Source organism: Musca vetustissima, unplaced genomic scaffold (genome assembly GCF_032173495.1).
Source record: "Musca vetustissima isolate MV318-11 ecotype Yass unplaced genomic scaffold, APGP_CSIRO_Mvet_v1 utg81642, whole genome shotgun sequence".
NCBI lineage: Eukaryota > Metazoa > Arthropoda > Insecta > Diptera > Muscidae > Musca > Musca vetustissima.
In genome coordinates this window covers 1-12,257 of record NW_026878879.1, presented here as the reverse complement: position 1 = coordinate 12,257, position 12,257 = coordinate 1, and the positions used below count along the sequence as shown (strand labels likewise).

At 35.1% G+C, this 12,257-nt stretch overlaps 2 non-coding genes across 2 annotated transcripts; both read right to left on the bottom strand.

Moving 5' to 3' along the window:
- Positions 1-8,518: 8,518 nt before the first annotated feature.
- Trnam-cau (transfer RNA methionine (anticodon CAU)) lies at positions 8,519-8,590 on the bottom strand. Its single transcript has one exon. It is a non-coding gene; the product is annotated as a tRNA-Met (tRNA).
- Positions 8,591-8,676: 86 nt separating this feature from the next.
- On the bottom strand, positions 8,677-8,748 carry Trnaa-ugc (transfer RNA alanine (anticodon UGC)). Its single transcript has one exon. It is a non-coding gene; the product is annotated as a tRNA-Ala (tRNA).
- Between the last annotated feature and the right edge of the window lie 3,509 nt (positions 8,749-12,257).

Genomic DNA, 12,257 nt, shown 5'->3' with positions numbered 1-12,257 from the left:
TGAAAGAAACAAACAGAGATACCCAGACAGAAGTCATATTTTTGTCTGGCAAGTAAATGTCATAAAGTCAACAGAGTTTTTTTTTTTTTTTTTTTTTTTTTGACGCATAGTCGGTCATGTGAAACGTAAGTGTGTAAAGTTTTTTTTCGTTTGGTTTGCTTGAATGGAATTAAATATTTGTTTATAAATTTTAATTGAAAATAAAAACTGTTTAAAGGTAATATAAAATGTGCTTGGTATGAGAGCGGATTTTTATACCCTTCACCACACTGTGGTACAGGGTATTATGTCTTTGTGCATATGTTTGTAACAGGCAAAAGGAAACGAGATAGACACATGGTTCCTTTTGAGAATGTGCATAGAATCACTTTCTAAGTAAATTTATGCATGTCCGTCTGTCTGTCCATGTTAAATTGTAAACAAAGTACAGGTCGCATTTATAATCCGAATTGGATGAAATTTGGCATAGGTTGGATTTAATGTAAACGGTCCCTATATATCTTTCGATTTGCACGAAATTTGGTACAGCCTAATCATTTAGGTCTAGAATGATGTCTGCCAAGTTTCATGAAAATCGGTTCAGATTTAGATATAGCTCCCATATATAATTTCGTCCGATTTCATGTAAATGGTGCACCAAAGTCCACATATATCTTTCGATTTGCACCAATTTTGGCATAACGTACTGAATTGAGCCTAGAATTATGTCTGCCAAGTTTCGTGAAAATCGGTTCAGATTTAGATATAGCTCCCATATATAGTTTCTTCCGATTTCATGTAAATGGTGCATCAAAGTCCCTATATATCTTTCGATTTGCATGAAATTTGGCATAACGTACTGAATTGAGTCTAGGGTGATGTCTGCCAAGTTTTAAGAAAATCGGTTCAAATTTAGATATACCTTCCATATATAGTTTCGTCCGATTTCATGTAAATGGTTCCCCAAAGTACCTATATATCTTTCGATTTGCACGAAATTTGGCATAACGTACTGAATTGATCCTAGAGTGATGTCTGCCGATTTTTGAGAAAATCGGTTCAGATTTAGCTATACCTCCCATATATAGTTTCCTCCGATTCCTCCCCAAAGTCCCTATATATCTTTCGATTTGCACGAAATTTGGCATATCGTACTGAATTAAGCCTAGAGTGATGTCTGCCAAGTTTCGAGAAAATCGGTCCAGATTTAGATATAGCTTCCATATATAGATTCGTCCGATTTCATGTAATTGGTGCCACAAAGTACTTATATATCTTTCGATTTGCACGAAATTTGGCAATTTGCTAAGTTTCGTGAAAATCATATATAGTTTCGTCCGAGTTCATATAAATGGTGCACCAAAGTCCCTATATATCCTTCGATTTGCACGAAATTTGGCATAACGTACTGAATTGAGCCTAGAGTGATGTCTGCCAAGTTTCGAGAAAATCGGTCTATATAGCTCCCATATATATTTCATGTTAATAGTCCATAGTGGTGAAGGGTATCATATAGTCGGCCCCGTCCGACTTTACTACTTTCCTTACTGGTTTTAATTTCAAATTCCGATTCCTTTTTGAATTTACCGGTTTAATGCTAAATATGAACCAAACGTAAAGTTCTGGTAGTAGGTGGCGTATAACGAATGGCAACACTTATAGGCGCCATGGCACATGAAAATGTATTTCAATACTAACACAGAAATTAGTGGCTAATTGGGGCCAAAAGGCGAAACCAAGCCGATATAAATTAGGGTCTAGATGTCTCTAATGAAAACCGTGCTTTTTTAGAATAGAAAAAATACAGTGCCAGTTTGTCTACGGGCAAAGTAGATTCTTTACCTATAGAAAACTTTTTTGATGATCGAAAAATATATACTCTGTTTGGGGCTTTTTAGCGACAAAATACATTTTAACGTCTTCAGAAGACAGAACACCTCTATTGCACTTTCTATCGGCAGAATGACATCTTCAGGCTAGATTTATTGGCTGGAAGTTTCCACCAAATTTTCTATAGATTGATTTAGGGTCAGATTCTTGAGTGAATTCCTAATCAACAACTGAATTCCTTGGAGGGTAAATGGTGATCCTCTTCTACCTAAAACATATTTCACAAATTAAGTAGGGTCTCCAAATTATCGAAAGAAAGTCATCTATCTACAGCCATAGAATTATTTTCGTGGAGGTTTCGTGGACCCCCGTAATTCAGTAATCCAGCTTACTGAAGTCTAAATGCTTTATAGGAATCTAAAGATGCGGTACTTGGTTGCGTATAATTATTATCAATACTTATACGCCTACTAGCACTTAAAAATATTATTTCAATATTAGCAGAAAAGTTCCATCAAGAAGTAGCGGATAACTGGCGTTCAAAAACGAATCCTAGCTAAAATAAACCAAGAGTTAGACGGAAGAATTAGATCTAGGGACGGAAAGATTAGATCTAGGGATAAGTAAACTTCGGCCAAACAAGACACTTGTCATTAGAAAGTCCATTACAAAGAGTATCGTCCCTATGAAGGATTTCGATAATGCCGGCTCGATAATGCCGGCTTATGAGAAAACCTTCCAAAAATGAGGACATCATTGGAGAATAAGGCAGTGTTTTGATCTCGGAACGCCTATTAAATTTTTCGATCTTCAGAAACAAGACACCGCTGATGAAAAAGAAGGACTTTCCATTCAATCCCATACTTTCTTCACAATCTGAAAGCCGACAATTGAAGTAAATTCCTCATTGCCATTAGAAACGAAAGGTGCTCGGAAGTTTGTTGATGAAGTAATCACCCCATTGGAGGAAGCCAACATGCAGCTAGTGAGAGTAGAAGGCATCTCTCACAGTTGAATGAACCGCGGTCTTCTTTAGTGCATGTATGACGATAAGAATGCTCAAAGTCTTCGGTCTTCAAGCCACAGAGAGGAGACGAAGGATGTAACTCGTTTAGTGGTAGACTTGAATTAGGCTTCTATGATAAATCTGGCCAAGGTGGCAATTGGAGTAGAAAATGGAAAAGACTTGGTGGGAAGGCTGAGATAAACTGAAGCTATCAGACGGGTTTTGTTCGATACACAAACCAAAGACTGTTCGAACGATTAATTACATACAGTTATAATCGATTGATTTCGAGCACCGAAAAATTCATGAGTTTTTATTTTTATGAGAAAAAGTTATATTAGTCCCTCGGGTTGTGTTTATAAAATACAACTCAGTTGTCTGTTTGAATGGAGTATTTCGATATATGAGTCTTCTGTATAATAGTTACTGACAAATTTCAGAAAATTGCACTAAAGATGAAAATTTTTGACAAAACGAGATGACAATTCCATCATTATTCGCTTTTGTGATAGTTTTAATTGGTATGGGTATTCAAATAATATTTGGATGTACTTTGATTCGTATACGTATTGACAATACTAATACGCAGCCTAATACAATGGCTTCATATTCTCGTTAAATCGAATCTTATCGACTTCTTATCGAATTCTAATCGAATTTTAATTTAAAAAAGTATTTTAATTTAAATATAATATATCATAAATATTTTTGAAGTTTTTATGAAAATCCTCTCAACTACCGATACAAATAACATCTTCAACTTTACTTCTACATATACTTTCAATTTTCTTTGCCAAAAAAGTTACAGCCGATAAGTAGACATTGACAAATTGAAAGTATCTCATATGAGGACTTAAAAAAATTGATAACAACTATCTACATACATGTGTTGAAGTTTTGAACTAGAACTCTCAGAAAACAAAAAAAATGGAACTTAAAGATGCATGTAGTTATGTTCTACTTTTACGGGTATTGCACTCATGAACAGAAAGTTTATTTTTCCTTTCTACATATGCCGACACTAACGAACTCAAATTTATAGATAAGAAATAATATGACACGCATTCTCCTGCAGTTTGACGAAGAAACTTTTTGTGTGTGTGTGGATTTTTTGTAAAGTTATTATCTCACGGTTTGCAGTTGAAATATTTTAATGAGAGACAGCCACGAAATTTAATGAGATACTCAAGGCAATAAGTAGAGAGATAAATGAAGTTTTTTTAAATAGTTGTTTCGAAATAAATTCGAATTTTCTTTATTTGTTTGGAATATGAGAGATTTTCAGGCAAATTCGAGGACAATTTACTGAAAATGTCTAATTTGAAATCGAAGTAATGCCATTTGTAAAGTGATCTGAAAGTGATGAAAGTCCACCTCAGCGTATACGTATTGACATTGGTTATACGACACCAAAGTCAACATGCTGCAAATGGAGGATATTTAGGAATGTTTTTTTATGTCGTGAAGAAAATAAAATGAGGGACAAACACCTTAGAATTTACCAGTAAGGAAAGTAGTAAAGGCGGACGGGGCCGACTATATGATACCCTTCACCACTATGGGTATATTAAACAGGACTATTAGCATGAAATTGGATGAAATAAAATATGTGATATTTATCTAAATGTTAATCTACGTAGATCTTTCCATAAAGTATGTAAATCGACTTCAAACAAATATAAATGGGTCATCCGTTGGGCTATGTCTGTACTTCTAGAAAACGCAACTACATAATTCTATGCTCAATTTTGTACGTTGTGCAAAATTTGATGTCAAACTGACTAACATGAGGAGTTTGATGCCCAATTTACTTGAAATCGGGCGAAAATATATATGGAAGCTCTATCCAAATATTAAGCGATTTCAAACAAACTTGTGACAGGATAGGTTATACTAATTTCAGAACGTATTGTTCCTATTGGTTCTTGGTGCGTCAATTACTTAAAATCAATTTATAATAAAAGGGAGCTATATCTAAATCTGGAGCGATTTTCACGAAACAACGCAGACATCACTCTAGGCTCAATTCAGTACGTTATGCCAAATTTTGTGCAAAACGAAAGATATATAGGGACTTTGGTGCAACATTTACATGAAATCGGACGAAACTATATGTGGGAGCTATATAGAAATCTGGACTGATTTTCTCGAAACTTGGCAGACATCATTCTAGACTCAATTCAGTACGTTATGCCAAATTTCGTGCAAATCGAAGGATATATAGGGACTTTGGTGCACCATTTACATGAAATCGGACGAAACTATATATGGGAGCTATATGTAAATCTTGACCTATTTTCACGAAACTTGGCAGACATCATTCTAGGCCTAAATGATTAGGCTGTACCAAATTTCGTGCAAATCAAAAGATATAGGGACTTTGGGGCACCATTTACATGAAATCGGACGAAACTATATATGGAAGATATATCTAAATCAGGACCGATTTTCATGAAACTTGGCAGACATCATTCTGGGCTCAATTAAGTACGTTATGCCACATTTCGTGCAACTCGAAGGATATATAGGGACTTTGGTGCACCATTTACATGTAATCGGACGAAACTATATATGGGAGCTATATCTAAATCTGACCCGATTTTCTCGAAATTTAGGAAACATCATTCTGGACCTAATTCAGTACTCTGTGCCAAATTTCGTGCAAATCGATTGATACTTAGATACTTTGGTGCACCATTTACATAAAATCGTACGATAATATACATAGGAACTATATCTAAATCTGAGCCGATTTTTCCCAATTTTAGTAAGGTTCATCCTTGAGACAAATAAATGAGCTGTGCCAAATTTCATTCATTTCGGATCATAAATGCTACCTGTAAATTGTTTATATTTTAACGGGGAGAGACGGACGGGCATGGATAAATCGGCTCTGAAAGTGTTTCTATGCAAATTCTCAAAAGGAACCATGGGCCTATCTCGTTTCCTTTTCCCTGTTACGAACATATGCAAAAAGACATAATACCCTGTATCACAGTGTGGTGAAGGGTATAAAAAGGGGACAATTGGGGACTGCCTCTAAAAGGGGGTGAATATTAAAAATTTTTGGTAGGGATGATTGGTAATATATACGACTACAAAATACCAAATTACAGCAAACACGGTTGAAAAACTCTCTCAAGAACTTCAAAATACCGAAAATTGGAAAAAATTAACCTATTTTTATAATTTTTAGTGGAGAAATTTGCTACCCAACAAGAATTTAAAGTACTAAATTTCTGGCAATTCGGTCGAAAAATGCGATCAAAAACCCCAAAATAATGAAAATTTGGGAGGGGGGATGTACCGTGATATGAGGGCTACCGGCAAAATAGACCGATATTTATAATTTTTAGTTGAGAAATATGGTATCCAATAAGAACCAATTGTACAAAATTTCAGCGAATTCGGTTGAAAAACGCGCTCATGAACCCCAAAATACTGAAAATTGGGGGGTATCCTTATATGGGAGCTATGCCTAAACGGGGACCGATATAGCCACTCTTCGAACTTGATCTGTCTGAAGACAAAAGACGATTCTATACAATCTATCCCAATTCGTTTAAACGCTAAAGAGATTACAATTGACAGACGTATAGGCGGACACTCTTATATCGTCATAGAATTTTACGCTGATCAAAAATATATACTTTATAAGGTCGGAAATGATTATTTCGATGAGTTGTAAACAGAAAAAACATACAATGGTGGAGGATATAAAAACACACTTCTTTCCATCTTTTTCATTTTTCAAAAAAACCCAACCTAACTACTCTATTTCATGTCCAACTTACATTTGTCCCCAATCAAATTGTCCATATTTTGGTTTTGTGTAGCATTAACCCCAATTTTGTGAACTTGGGTAGTTTTGTTTTATTCCAACTTCGATGCCCTGCAGCTAAAGTGCTAAATTGAATTAATCAATGAAATGTTGTTTTATGCAAATTTCATTTTTCCTCAAAAAAAAAAAAAAAAACCAGTAAGGAAAGTAGTAATGTCGGACTGGGCCGACTATATGATACCCTTCACCACTTTGGGTATATTCTACATATGTATCCGAACAGACGTCGCCTTTTGAAGGAATTTTGACATGGAATTGAACGAACTGAAATATGTGATTTTTATGTCTTTCTGGTACCAGTGCTAAATTTCATTTCGTTTGGACAAGTTTAGAGTCGCTTGCGCACAGTGGGACAGATTTGTGTAAATCGATTTAAAGCTAACTTGAAACACGCTATTCGGTACGCTGCACTGTTTAAAATTTAATCTCAATAAATAAGTCGAAATTATATATGGAAGCTACGATATCTGAACCCATATGAAGCAAACTTGCCAGAGATTAATTAATATTAATTTCAGTACGTTGTGTCAATCGGCTTAGCTGTGGATCTTTAGTGCACAATTTATTTAAAATCGGACGAAAATATATGTAAGAGGTGTACACATCATTCGTGCAAATCGAGACTTTGGAGCTCCATTTACCTAAAATCGGGCGAAACTATATATGGAAGCTATATCTAAATCTGAACCGATTTTCACGAAACTTAGCACACATCATTCTAGACCCAATTCAATAGACTATACCAAATTTCGTGCAAATCGAAAAATATATAGGGACTTTGGTAGACCTTTGACCTAAAATCGGGCGAAACTATATATGGGACCTATATCTAAATCAGAGCCGATTTTCACGAAACGTTGTACACATCATTATAAAACTTATTCATTGCGATGTGCCAAAATTCGTGTATGGGACCTATATCTAAATCAGAACCGATTTTTACGAAACTTTGCACACAGCATGGTACACCTAATTCAGTAGGCTACACCAAATTTCGTGCAAATCTCAAAATATATAGGGACTTTGGTGCCGATTTACCTTAAATCGGGCGAAACTATATATGGAAGATATATCTAAATCTGAACCGATTTTCACGAAACTTAGCACACGTTATTCTAGACTTAATTCAATACGCTATGCCAAAGTTCGTGCAAATCAAATGATTTTCAGGGACCATTTACCTTAAATCGGACGAAAATATATATGGGAGCATATCTAAATCTGAACCGAATTTTCCCAATTTCAATAGGGTTCGTCCTTGGGCCAATTAAGTGACCTGTGCCAAATTTCATCCTCAAAAAACAATCTTTAAAAATCTACGCAGTAGGTCCTTAAAAATATTCTTCAAAAATTCACCACTAACGGACCTACATCCTTAAAAAAACCCTTATGTAGGTTTTTAAAAATATTCTTTAAAAATACACGCCTTATGTAGGTCCTTTAAAAATTTTCTATGAAAATGCACGCTTTGTGCAGGCCCTTATTAAACATTCTTAAAAATACACGCCTTATGTAGGGGTATAAAAATATTCTTTAAAAATTCTGGTCTATGCAGGTCTTTAAAAAATATTCTTGAAATATGCATGCCTTATGTAGGTCTATAAAAATATTCGTAGAAATCCAAGCCTCATGTAGGTCTATAAAAATATTCTCTAAAAATCCAGGCGTTGTGTAGGTCTTTAAAAAATTTTCTTTAAAAAAGGCTTTAAAAAGTATTTTTAAAATTAAACAAGTTATTGATGGCCCCTAAAAATATTTCAAACAACTACGCCTTAATTATTCTACCCAAATGGAACCAATTTAAAAATTTCGCTTATTAGGCTGAAGAATTTGTAAAAAAACATAACACTTCAACATATGTTTAGCAGAGCAAGGTTTCGATCCTCGGACCTCTGGGTTATGGGCCCAGCACGCTTCCACTGCGCCACTCTGCTACGTACGATTACTGTACCCTCGTTTTGTTTTCGAAAAGGGGCTAAGAAGTGATCAATAAGAAATAAATAAGTAAAATAAAAATTATTGGAAATACCGGGGATTGAACCCGGGACCTTTCACATGCAAAGCGAACGCTCTACCACTGAGCTACATCCCCATTAAATTAACACGTTAGGCACATGTTTCTATACAATTATTGTCAATTAACAATTTTAATGAGTGTCAAATAGTCTTTGAAACATATTTTCAAATAACCCAATCCTATATTTGTTCTTGAAAAAAAAATTAAAAATCTACATTTATATTTTGCTCCTTGGAGAGAATTTTTTTAAAAAATCCACCTACGTATGTCCATAATTTTCTTAATTTATTTAAGATTTTTTTCAAGAAATTAGTAACTAAAAAAATATTACCAACGTCATATGCTGCCAACAATCTTTTGTTGTTGTAGTTGATGGCGATAACTTTTTCTGTTAGATTTTGTTGTTACTGTTGGAAGAAAATTAAGAGTCATATCATAACTGTAACAGTCACAACTTGCAGACCATTACAAATTTGCATGCAGAACACACACAGGTGTTGTTGATGTGTCTCTTCTGCTCGCACGCTGTCCCTCTGTTTTTCTCTCAATCTCTCTACGAAGGTAAAACTTTTCATAGCAAATAATTTTGAACATAAATATTACTTTGTCTTTGCATAAGGACTGTTCTGGCCCATCACTGCCTTTTAAGTAACTGGTACATTTATCCCCACCACCCAGATTTTACTGCGTGGAAATGCATAGATTTTCAACTATGAGAAAGACCAGCTACGAAAAAAAGCTTGAAACCCCTGCCATGAATCCATGCATTTGAACCAAACTGTTGGTGTTTGGAAAAAAAAAAATCTATGGTTGCAATGAAATTAAATTGTTTCCTTTTTCTGGTGTGGTGGTTGACGATGGTCGTGGTGTTGGTAGTGGCGTTGGCTGGAGAAATGGTGTTCTAATCTAAATCACAGTTCTCCTCAAAACCCAAAATTTAATTACAATAAAGTTAACAACAATATTTTCAATTCAGTTAATTTCATTTTAACTGTAATTCTTGGTTTAAGGAATTTTCAGATGTTGTTATTATTGGTATAGATATATCCTCAAATGCATTCAGTGGGATTGTAAAGGGTAACCTAAAAAGGTTAGTGGTTAGATATTCTAAATAATATTTTTAAGGACCCTCACTAAAGCGTAGATTTTTAAACACTTTTTTAAAAAACCCTCACTAACTAGTAGATTTTAAAAATAATTTTTTTCCGATTTTTTTTTCCGTACATTTTTATATTCTTCACCACACTGTGGTACAGGGTATTATGTCTTTGTGCATATGTTTGTAACTGGCAAAAGGAAACGAGATAGACACATGATTTCTTTTCAGATTATGCATAGAATCGTTTTCTGAGTCGATCTATGCAGTCCATGTTAAATTGTAAACAAAGTACAGGTCGCATTTTTGATCCGAATTGGATGAAATTTGAAACAGCTTACTTATTTGGTCCAAGGACGAAACCTGTTGAAATTGGGAAAAATCGGTTCAGATTTAGATCCCATATATATTTTCGTCCGATTTTATGTAAATTGTGCACCAAAGTCCCTATATATCCTTCGATTTGCACGAAATTTGGCATAGCGTACTGAATTGAGTTTAGAATGATGAGTAGTGAATTTCGGAAGAATCCGTTTAGATTTCGATATAACTGCCATATATAGTTTCATCCGATTTTATGAAAATTTTGCACCAAAGTCCCTTATACCCTTCGATTTGCACGAAATTTGGCATAGCGTACTGAATTAAGCCTAGAACGATGTGTGTTAAATTTCATGAAAATCGGTTCAGATTTCGATATAGCTCCCATATGTAGTTTCGTTCGATTTGTGGTAAATAGTGCACAAAGGTCCCTATATATCCTTCGATTTGCACGAAATTTGGCATAGCATACTGACTTAAGTCTAAAACGATGTGTGTTAAGTTTCGTTAAAATTGGTTCAGATTTCGATATAGCTCCCATATGTAGTTTCGTTCGATTTGTGGTAAATAGTGCACAAAGGTCCCTATATATCTTTCGATTTGCACGAAATTTGGCATAGCATACTGACTTAAGTCTAAAACGATGTGTGTTAAATTTCGTGAAAATTGGTTCAGATTTAGACATAGCTCCCATAAATATTTTCGTCCGATTTTATGTAAATGGTGCACCAAAGTCCCTATATATCCTTGGATTTGCACACAATTTTGCCCCCCGTACTGAATAAAGTTTAGAGTGATGAGTATTAATTTTCATGAAGATTGGTTCAGATTTAGATATAGCTCCCATACATGTTTTCGTCCGACTTAATGTAAATGGTGCACCAAAGTCCCTATAGATCTTTCGGTTTCCACGGAACTTGGCACAGCCTATTGAACTGAGTCTGGAACGATGTGTGTGGTCTGAGTCTGGAACGATGTGAAAATTGGTTCAGATTTAGATATAGCTCCCATATATAGTTTCATCTGATTTTATGTAAATGGTGCACCAATGTCCATATATATCTTTCGATTGGCACGAAATTTGGAGCAGCGTACTGAATTGAGTCCAGAATGATGTGTGCAAAGTTTCGTGAAAATCGGTTCGGATTTAAATATTGCTCCCACATATATTTTCGTCCGATTATGTGTAAATGGTGCACCAAAGTCCCTATATATCTTTCGAAATTTGGCACGGCGTAATGAAATCGGTTCGGTTGCAGAATGGCATGTTTATGGATCCAATTTCATTTTACTGGTCCTTTAAAAATGCGACGTCTGTTAGGATTCGTCTGTTGAATATAACCAAAGAGGTGAAGGGTATCACATAGTCGGCCCGGTCCGACTTTACTACTTTCCTTACTGGTTAACAGTGCGGCGTACCGAATAGCGTGTATCAAGTTTTCTACAAATCGTTTTCCCTAAAATTGTCCCATGACACACAGAAGACTTTAAATCTACCCGAATGAAATTCGAGGGAACATTGACATGCAATTGTAAGGATACATATGTGCATTATACTCAAAGTGGTGATGGGTATCATATAGTTGGCCCAGTCCGACTTTACTACTGTCCTTACTGGGTTTTAAATTATATTTTAAGGACCCTCACTGTAGTTTTTTTAAATAATTTTTACAGGATATTTTCTTAAGAATATTTTTCAAAGGCCCCAATATGGAGTGGCGTGGATTTTTCAAAGAATATTTTATTAAGGACCCAATAAGGTGTCGATTTGGTAAAGAATATTTTTAAGGCGTGGATTATTCAAAAAATATTTTTCCGAGGCCCAATAAGGCGTGGATTATTAAAACAATTTTTTTTCGATGCCCAATAAGGCGTGGATTATTCAAAGAATATTTTTCCGAGGCCCAATAAGGCGCGGATTTTTAAGGACCAGTTTTTCAAGGACCCAATAAGGCGTGGATTTATTAAGGACCAGTTTTTCAAGGACCCAATAAGGCGTGGATTTATTAAGGACCAGTTTTTCAAGGACCCAATAAGGCGTGGATTTATTAAGGACCAGTTTTTCAAGGACCCAATAAGGCGTGGATTTATTAAAGAATATTTTTTCAAGGACCCAATAAGGCGTGGATTTCTTAAAGAATATTTTTTCAAGGACCCATTCCTTTGA